Here is a 10,259-nt window from a genome sequence, read left to right as displayed (position 1 = left end):
ACATATTGGCATTTGGCTGGGCAGTGGTGCCTGTGCTAGGGGCTGGATCTGTCTGTCTTAATAATGTGTGGCATTTAAAGAGGCACACTGCCATACACAGGGATCTCATCTCAGTGCGGAAGGCATGCAGATGCAAACCTAACTGTGACCTGGGTAAATGCAACATGAAGGAATGAGAAAGCATCATGCTCATCAGGATTTTGTAGGCAGTCGCTAACTTTGTTATTATTAGCTTTTTGAAAGGAGGACAGGCCACCAGACTTGAGGGGAGAGGACTAACAGCTAATCTCTTCACTCAACTTTCTCTCCCACATGCTGTGAGTGCTGTTTTTGTATTATTTCAGTCTTTAAGTCTTTGATCTGCATACATATTGCACCATACCAGCTACATAAATCTGAATTTCTTTTTCTCTGCCAATTCCCAGGGGCAATGGTTACAAAAAGAAGACAAGAGTGAAGTCAACTGGGAGGATTTGATGTGTTTTCTCTCTCTTGAGCTCCAGGAAGTCTTCTTCCTGTGAAAGACACTTAAGTGGGAGTAAGGATTCTTTACCACAACACAATTAATATGGCAGATCCTCTGATCCATGATCAGATCTCCCAACATTTTTGTGTGAGGATGGGCAATTTAAACTGGGCCTGCGGTGCTTGGATATAAATTTTAAAACTTTGCCTCCAGTGTCTTGTCCCCAGTTTAAATCACACTCAAAGCTGCTATTAACCATGGTGGTGGAGAAAGACAGGGACTTGCATGATAACTGTCTCTTGGAGAGAGGAATTATCTAAATAATAAAAAACAGTACAGTGGTACCTCGGGTTAAGAACTTAATTCTTTCTGGAGGTCCATTCTTAACCTGAAACTGTTCTTAACCTGAAGCACCACTTTAGCTAATGGGGCCTCCCGCTGCTGCTGTGCCGCCACCGTGCGGTTTCTGTTCTCATCCTGAAGCAAAGTTCTTAACCCGAGGTACTATTTCTGGGTTAGTGGAGTCTGTAACCTGAAGCGTATGTAACCCGAGGTACCACTGTATGGAGAAAGACCAGGCAGGGTTAACTCTTCTTCCCCCAATACCATGGTATCAAACCAAATTCTCCCTACTGCACCAGCTTTTAACCAAAGACATCAGGATATGCAATTACATGAACATCTCAGCTTGTCTCCTAGGCTTAGGAATGGCCACAGCCTGCATCTCACACTCTCCTCTGCATACAATACTGGGACAGGGTCACATCACATCTGCACAAAGAGAGGATATATTTAGATCATGAGTGTAAAAATTTGAAACAATGCAGTTTTCAGAAAGCAGAATGGGAACAAGAGGACTAAAACAGATAGCATCATTATTTTCCAGATATACCACTGCGTCAAATCAATCCAATGTTTGGTGATATATGACTAATAGGATTTCCAGAAGGAGAAACATAAAATGGGGGATGTCTGTCTTTGATAACACTCAGGCATAGGAAGGAAATGAGTGGCCTCAAAACATTAAACACTGAATAAATGATTGTGGAAAGCAGCCCAGGAGGTCTAATGCAAGATCTGGGGAAGGAAGAATAGTCTGGATTGTGTATGACCTCCTAATATGGCTTTAATTCCCAGAGAAAATGGTTAAATAAAAATGTTTGTGTCGTTGTTCCAAATTCATTACTGAAGTTTGATCTGTTTCCCTGCTTCTTCCTTCCTTAATTGGTTAATGCATGCATGACTCTTGGAAATGAAGTTCTACAATTAAGGCCACATTTTTGGTTGACAATCTAGGTGTAACTCTTTCCTGCCTAGGCAAAATAAATATTTATGACCTTCCCCATTACATTTTCCTCATTCTGATGGTTTCTTTGAAAGTGATAAGTTTCTGATAATGCGATGAGAGGGAATGTTTCTGGCACTTCTTAGTAATGACATCAATCATCATACCCTCTGAGGTTGCTGAAAAGACTATGGGAAAATGAATAGTACGGGGTACAAAGGTTTGAAATTTGGATCGGTGATTGTTTGGCCCAACTGACCGATGGCTTTATCTGTGCTGGGAGAAAACTCGGTTTCTGCACTGAGGGCCAGCATGAGGGAAGATCACATGCATAATGCAGTGCAATTTCACATGCCACAAAGCTTCCAGAGGTGAGCTGGCAGTATGGCACAATAAAAATGGGTTGAATTATGGTCTGGATATGTGGTGAAGAGAACCGTGAGCCCCTGTTGAAGCTGAAAAACCATCTGCTCACCAAGGCAGGTATGTCAACTGAATGCCTAAGATGTACCAACAGATCTTTGCCTACCCCCTAGTATGATCTAACTTCAGCTACCCTGAGGATGCAACTCTGGGGTGGGGGCAGGCAGGAAGCTTGAATGGGGAAGGGAAAATTGTCAAATCTTGTGTGGAATCCCACCAGATTTTGAGTGATCCTCTGTTTCAGCATCCCCAGTGCCCCACCCTATATTGTTTACATCCCACCTCCCAACTTGTATAAGTTCAGGATAGCCTCCCTATCTCTCAGGCTTGCAACTAGAAATTTTGTGGAGGTGAGGAGGTAGTGAAAGGCAGGATCACTCCAAGATACTTTGCAGCCTGAGGTGGAGCAGCAAATGTGACTCCCTTGCTCCACCCACTCCAGCCAAAATGCACAGTACCTAAGGCTGGTCCAATTACTTTGGAACCTGACGCAGAGCAGAAGCCCTGGGAGGTGTCATCCTTGGTGATGGGCCCCAGCACATATCATCTTCAGCCATGGATGTGATACGAGGCCTGACGATTTATCCTCACATACTACCCCCTCCCATTGTGGCAGGACCATAGGATTACCTTTCCTGTTAGTTGTGATGCTTTCAATTGGTTTGTTAATGGGTTAAAATCTCTATACTGTCTTGTTACAGATGATAAGCTTAATTTGCTAAATAATACAGGCAAATCAATTACAATTTGGAAAATCATCTTCAACGTGTAGCCTGAAACAAACTATCCACATTGTTTACAGCATCAGCTGCATGGAACACGTTTATGAAGCAGCACTGATTAAGATTCAATTAAAATTCACATTCAAAATCTGCAAATAATAATGTGATCCACTGAATTAATTGACTGTTTGCAGCCCTGAAGGTTATAAAAAGCTAGGGCAGACTGTCAACTAAATCAATTGATTCATTAATGACAAAGATTTAACCAACAAATTAACCCACTTTGGCCTGCTTAGGATTTACTGCTCTTTAATGTATGCTCCCTTGGCCAATAAAGCGCGATGAGCGCTGCAACCCCAGAGTCGTCCGTGGCTGGACCTAACGGTCAGGGGTCCCTTTACCCTTTACCTTTAATATATGGATATACAGTGGTACCTCGGGTTACATACGCTTCAGGTTACAAATGCTTCAGGTTACAGACTCCACTAACCCAGAAATAGTGCTTCAGGTTAAGAACTTTGCTTCAGGATGAGAACAGAAATCGTGCTCTGGTGGCGAGGCAGCAGCAAGAGGCCCCATTAGCTAAAGTGGTGCTTCAGGTTAAGAACAGTTTCAGGTTAAGTACGGACCTCTGGAACGAATTAAGTACTTAACCTGAGGTACCTCTGTAGACTTGATTTTGATCGTTGTTTTCATTCTTTTTGAGTCATCTGGGTAATAAAGTTTTTGGCTTTTTTTTTTGTTTTGTTACTTGTGCCTAATTAGAGTTTATGTTTCTCTTTGCAGAAGCAAATCTTTTAAAACCACTTCTTATGGTTTCTGTCCATATTTTAAGAAAACTTGTTGATTCCATGAGACTCAGTTTTTTAAATGTATGAGACAGGACACATTTATTTCTATCATCGGTTTCCCTGGCTATCCCCAAAGCCTATAATACCCTAATATGTAAAGCCTGCTATGACCAGATAGTTGTTCATAGTGAAATCTTATATACGACTGAAACCTCTCAGTTTTCAAGGGATGTTCCAGAACATCACTTCCATAGAACATAATTGATCTCTCCAATTTCTAGTTTGAATCTTAGCACATCAACATAAATGTAAACTGAATCCATCCTCAGTCACTATTATGCCATGTAACTTAGGAGTTGCACTGGCATAGGGGATTTAGTGACAATCACAATTCTTCTTGTTCAATTAGTGTAAATTGAGGACAGAATTGCATTATTTCTTGGCTGCAATTCTGCTTCTTATTATCACTAAAAATGTCTTAACCCCCCCCCCCAGTACATTCTTTTTAATCAGTTGCTCTCTAGAGCTTTCTCATCATGCTTCTGAAAACCAAGACTGGATGATACACATCTCTATTATGATGCTCATTGATCTAATAAATTAAAGGTTGCAAAGATTTTTGAATAATGGATAAAATTGTTCTAAGAGACAAAGCCCGTATTCTCCTTGCCTTTCACTAAGAAGAGAATAATTTTATTTCAAAGCCACAGTCTATTCTCATGTGTCATCTGAATGTCCTTGATAATGACATGAAAGATGTTGAAGGCACACTGAATCATCTGCTGTTAGGCATGCCTGTCTAACAATGATAGCAAGTTGGTGCTTTATACAAGAAACTGAAGCATACAACTGCTCTTGCAAAGCAGCAGCAGCAAAAGAGGAAACTTGATGTGCAATCCTGCAGCTGCTGTTTCAGATTTCATGAGTTCCTGGTAGCCCATCTCTGGAATCAATGCCCAATAGGAAAGTCTATGAGAAGAACAAGCAAAAATTCCCCCTTTCCCTTTCTTTTATACTCCATTCTTACATATGAGTACCACTCATAACATACTTTCCTTAACTATGTATGCAATAATGCATTTTCAAAGGTGTTTAAAGCAAGCTTCACTGGAGAATTAACCTGCCCCTGTGAGAGATGCCCCACTAAAGGGAAGTTTTCCTTCTGCACATATGTTTTCCCTCTGCACATAACTGTTGCATTATAGGGAAGCATTGCATCTCTTTCTACACATAACTGTGGCCTTATGGGAAGTCTTGCTATGGGAAGTATTGCTTCTTTTCTCTTGCATTCTGGGAAGTCTCGCTTATAATCTTCTCTCTGTTTCTGCACACACTGTACGAACCTGCTCCAAACACCAAGACATTCCCTCATCGCTCCGTTCACCTAAAGTTCATGGTGACTTGTACTCCATGCATAGCTGACCACATCTATAGAACTTGATTATTGTATTCTTTCATGTTATGATCAATCATTAGTAATTGTTTCATGCCATATTAATCTTTAGTTAGGAGGTTTCATGCTTGTCTAGTCCCAACCTCGTTTCCCAGCCTTTAATCTACCAGTGATTAATGTTCACATGTAATTCCCACCCCTCACATGTAATTCCCGCCTTGCATTTGCATTAACCAATAGGCAATGAGTTTCTTTGTGTTTGTATCAACCAATCAGCCACAAGTACACCTGTGGCAATGTTTGTAATATTCAATAAAAGAGAGTTCCCGGGGCTTCCCCGGCAGACGCCTCTCACATGACACCTACTACTCGTCTCCCGTGATTTTCATTCCTACACCCCACAGTCTGTTTAAAATTACACCCTTACTTTGTGGCTGTAGCTTTCTCCAGAACTGAGTAAATTCACACCCACTACACAGAAAAAAGATGTGAAAATAATGGCACAATTTATCTACTGAATTTGTTGCCCATCTTACCTGTCATTTACAAAAGAATTTTGTCACCTTTTCATCTGGGCATAAAAGAATGATTCCTGAGCAATGTCCTTTTTGAATGTGCACTGATATTGTGGTCCAAGCAGCACTGTAATAATATTTCAAAAGATTTGTGTGACCATTGCTTCAAGTTCAGCACAATGTATTTCAACTTTATGTGAGGTGTTCCACATTTGTACGAACCTTTCAACTAGTGCAAAGCTGCGGATTAGAGATTCCCTTTGCTTTGCAAACATGATCTTGTATCTTATGATAAAATAATGACATGTAACAGGAGCTCTGCAGACTTACTGCATATCCTTTGTTGCTATTGTAATAGTCCTATAATATGATCTCCATTATGTGGAAATATGAATTAACATTGTTTGCCCAGCATAATCCCATACTGTAATCATACTTTTAGAATATTAAAATGGATCTCCTTGTACTCTGAGTTGTAACTTTCTATATATCTAAAGAGATGAATGGGATTTAGCTAGGCTGCTCCCATCAATGTCAATGGAGTCATCTAGCTAAATAACACTGTGTAATTTGAGAGGGGGGGGAGAAGCTGATATTGTTCAGTCAACAAATCTCATTGTTCAGGGGTAAAGTATTATGGTTACTGTTATAGCCTTAGGATGATCTCCCTCTTAGACTAGATAAAAGGTTGGAAACATCTAGTTTTTAAAATTGTCTATATTACTGAGCATACAGAAAAGCTATTTTTCATAGTGCTTTGGAATTATTTATTTTGTAATTTATGCCTCCAGCAACAATACACTGACAGTTATATTTTGCTCATTCTGCTTTGCTACACAATGTATATAGTTGCTTTTGTGTGCTTAACACCACCGGCACAGGGAGAGGGGCCGGGGCTGGAAGAGGGTCAGCGATCGACCGCAATCTACCAAAACCTTGCAGGGATCAACCAGTAGATCACAATCGACATGTTGGACATCTCTGCTATACATTCACACTTGATTGTATGTCTGACTTTGCTCAATTGGACTTACTTCCAAGTAAGTGTTTATAGGATTGTAGTTTAAAGAGTTTCCATTTGACTAGCCCAGAAAATGACTACTCCTGCATAGTGAGAAACAGAAACAAGACTGAAAAAATGCAATAATGCAATATTCATATTCAGTATAAGAAACTAGGACACACAAATTAAGGAAGAGATTAAGCCTCTTATTCAGTGACTAAGTGCATGAAGCTGCGTCTTTGCATTAGCCAGGAAACCACTGTGTGAGCACATATTGCCTTCCATCTTAATGGGGGGCGAGAAGAATGGGGCCTTCTACCTTCCGGTCTGACTTGACTGGGACCTGATTTCTACTGTTGTCAAGATGGACGGGCCGTCTCTCCAAGGGATGATTATCAACTGAGGGCATGTCCACCTGGGAGTTTCTTCATATGTGGCACCAGAGGAGGTAGGGCGACAAGCAACCCCCAGGCAACTAACTGCCTGCCCCCCTGTAGGACTTTTTGTGAGATATTTTACATTGTGACCCCAACACTTTCCAGCAGAGATCCTACTGTGAACCTGGAGTCCATTGTGGTTTTCTGATCATCGACCCATGCAGTGATAGATCAGACAAGTTCAAAATAGTTGCAAGTTTCATTAATCTAGAGCTACAACAGACCAAAGAATCAGAAATACAGTACAATGGAAACATAAAAATACACAACAATTATGAACGCATATAAAGGCCATTTTTGCCAGCTTACTCATCCCATCTTGCTGAGTTTTGTCCTTCTCATCTGTCCTTTCTCCTGTGCCTGCTTAGGTTCTGTCTCATTAGTTCCTTCATCCCAGGTCTTCTCCCCTCCCCACCCCTGCACTGATGCAATTCCTTCTTCCTCTAGTGCCTCCTCTCTGTCTCCACCCAACCACAGTCTTTTATTTCCTTTTTCTGTCACCATTCAAATTGGGGTGTCTCCTTCTGACTGGCTCCCTAAATATTTTAGTCTTCCCCTTGGTAATAACCTCGTTCCATTCTTTGCCTTGCTGTTCCAGACAGCTAAGCAAATTTGGTTCTCTAAAATTATTACCTGTCTTGACTCTGGGTTCTTCATTGCTAGACATTTGTTCATGTTCATCAACTTTCTATTTAAAAATCTTGCCCAAGCATTCTCTGTGTGCTAAGCGCTTGCTTATTCTTCTGCTTGTAGCAATGAATCCCGTGATAAAGCCTCATGATTCCACATTCCCATAATTTTGAGTCCCCACTGAGCTTCCTGTGGCCACCCCTGGCATCTTTGTATGCAGGGAAAAAAAGTTTGAAGCACATTGAGAGAAAAAAAGGTACGAGGTGTAGAGTGACTGCTTGGGAAAATAATTCACCACACAGAAAATGGGAAAAATGAATTATACTGTATAACATTAGGTAGTGAGGAAAAAGGTCAAGGTAAAGGAGGCCTGGACAGTTAAGTCCATTCGAATCTGACTACAGTGGTACCTCGGGTTAAGAACTTAATTTGTTCCGGAGGTCCATTCTTAACCTGAAGTTGTTCTTAACCTGAGGCATGCTTTCGCTAATGGGGCCTCTCACTGCCGCTGCACCACTGACACGTGCTTTTCGTTCTTATCCTGGGGCAAAGTTATTAACCTGGAGCAGCCACTTCCTGGTTAGCGGAGTTTGTAACCCGAAGTGTCTGTAACCCAAGGTTGCAGCGCTCATCTCACTTCAGGCTGAGGAAGCGGGCATTTGTCCACAGACAGCTTTCTGGATTATGTGGCCAGCATGACTAAACCACTTCTGGTGCAATGTGACACTGTTCAGAAACCAGAGCGCAGGGAAACACCGTTTACCTTCCCGCCGCAGCAATACCTATTTATCTACTTGCACTGGTGTGCTTTTGAACTGCTAGGTTGGCAGAAGCTGGGACAACACCAAAGTCACTTAGTTCTAAGGGCTGGTTCCTATGGTGTAGTAGTATTAGTAGCAGTAGCAGCAGCAGCAGTAGCAGTAGCAACAATTTATTTGTGTAAGAGTACACTGGTACAACTGAAATGACTAAATGTGCATGTTACATGATAACATGTATGTGTATTGCATCAGGTAGGCATGACCAGCTGCACGTTACTGCTCCATGTATGCATGAGGCGGAATATAAGAAGCTGCAGTATACCAATGCAGACTATTAGTCCACTTGCTCAGTGTAGTCTACCCTCACTGGCTTCAACTCTCCAGGGTTTCAGAAAGTAATCTGCCAGAGATTGAACCTTGGACCTTTTGCACGCAAAGCATGCAGTCTATCACTGAGCTATTGCCCTTCCCTCACATGTTCTTAGCCAAATATTATTATTATTTATTGAATTTATATACTGCCCTATACCTGGAGGTCTCAGGGCAGTTCTCAGAACAAAAATATGATAGTGTACACATCTGAATTAATGCATACACTTTGAATCTATATATTAAATAGCACAGACAGCTCAACTGCACAGCTACTGTTCAGCAGCAAGTGGTTAAAACCTTAATTTTAAGTTCTGTACTGGCCATTTACATAGGGAGTGCCAACATTTACATCCCTACGAACAGAGGAAAGGCATGAATGCACCCAGTTAATAACTTTCCTTCATTAGTGATTTTAAAGTAGAGATTTATGACCATCGATCCTGCAGATTTCTTACTTTGAGAGGGGTGGCCAAGATGGTCTCTGAGGTCCCAGATTTAACTGTGATTGTATTATTCAAACCAAATTTCAGTGGCCGATATGTCTTTGAAGATTCCAGCAAGGTCTAGTGAGTAAGTTTAGCAGCTATGGGATAAGAGGAGAGATCCATTTATGTTTCTGTAACTGGTTATGGAACAGGAACGGGAGGAGGAAAGAGCAGACATTCTTCCAATGGAGGGATGCTGAAAGTGGTATTGGGGGACTGGTACTGGAGGCTGTGCTTTTTATTTAGTTTATAAATGCTCTAGATTTTTTAAATAAAAAAAACTTTTATTTCAGTTTTGAAATATGAATAAAAAAACCTAGAACAACAATACAGAGCAGTCATAAATGATTTACTGTTAGGGGTGAGTGGCGAGATAGCCAGATTTGGTGATGATAGCAAATTGTTCAGAACAAAAAGTGCAAGGAGATCCAGCTAAATTGGCTGAATGGGAATTAAAATGGCAAATGTAATTTGATGTATGCGAGTGTAAAGTGATGCACGCTCGGTCAAAATATCTTAATTTCACATATATGCTAGTAAGTCTCATTCTCAGGAATAAGATTGTGGGGCCATAGTGGATAGCTCAAAGAAGATGCTGACCCATGTGTTGTTGTTGTTGATGACATCCCAAGAGACAATGACATCTGCCTCAGGGCGTGAACTCAAACTGCTGTGTTTGCAGCCCTCAAGTGAACTTCCTGCGGCAGTGTGTGTGGAGGTCCTTGGCTGCCCAGATAACAAGACTTCTCTCTCGGCCTCACTGATGTGGTCCAAAGGAAAGCAGAATTTGGCACCAGCTTGGCTGAAGGAGTTGCTGGAGGGAAATGTACAAGGCACCATCTAACCATCTTAGGGACTCCACTCCAGATTTGTGTAGGGTTTACTCCTTAGCCTTTTCTTCTCTCAAAGATGTCCCGCAAGGCAGAGGAGGTTTAGGATCAGAGTTTTCCTTCTCCTAAGCTGTGAAAAAAGCAGA

The sequence above is a fragment of the Podarcis gaigeae genome (genome assembly GCF_964106915.1).
Source record: "Podarcis gaigeae genome assembly, chromosome: 6".
In the NCBI taxonomy this organism is placed as follows: Eukaryota; Metazoa; Chordata; class Lepidosauria; order Squamata; family Lacertidae; genus Podarcis; species Podarcis gaigeae.
This window is presented reverse-complemented; position numbering follows the sequence as displayed.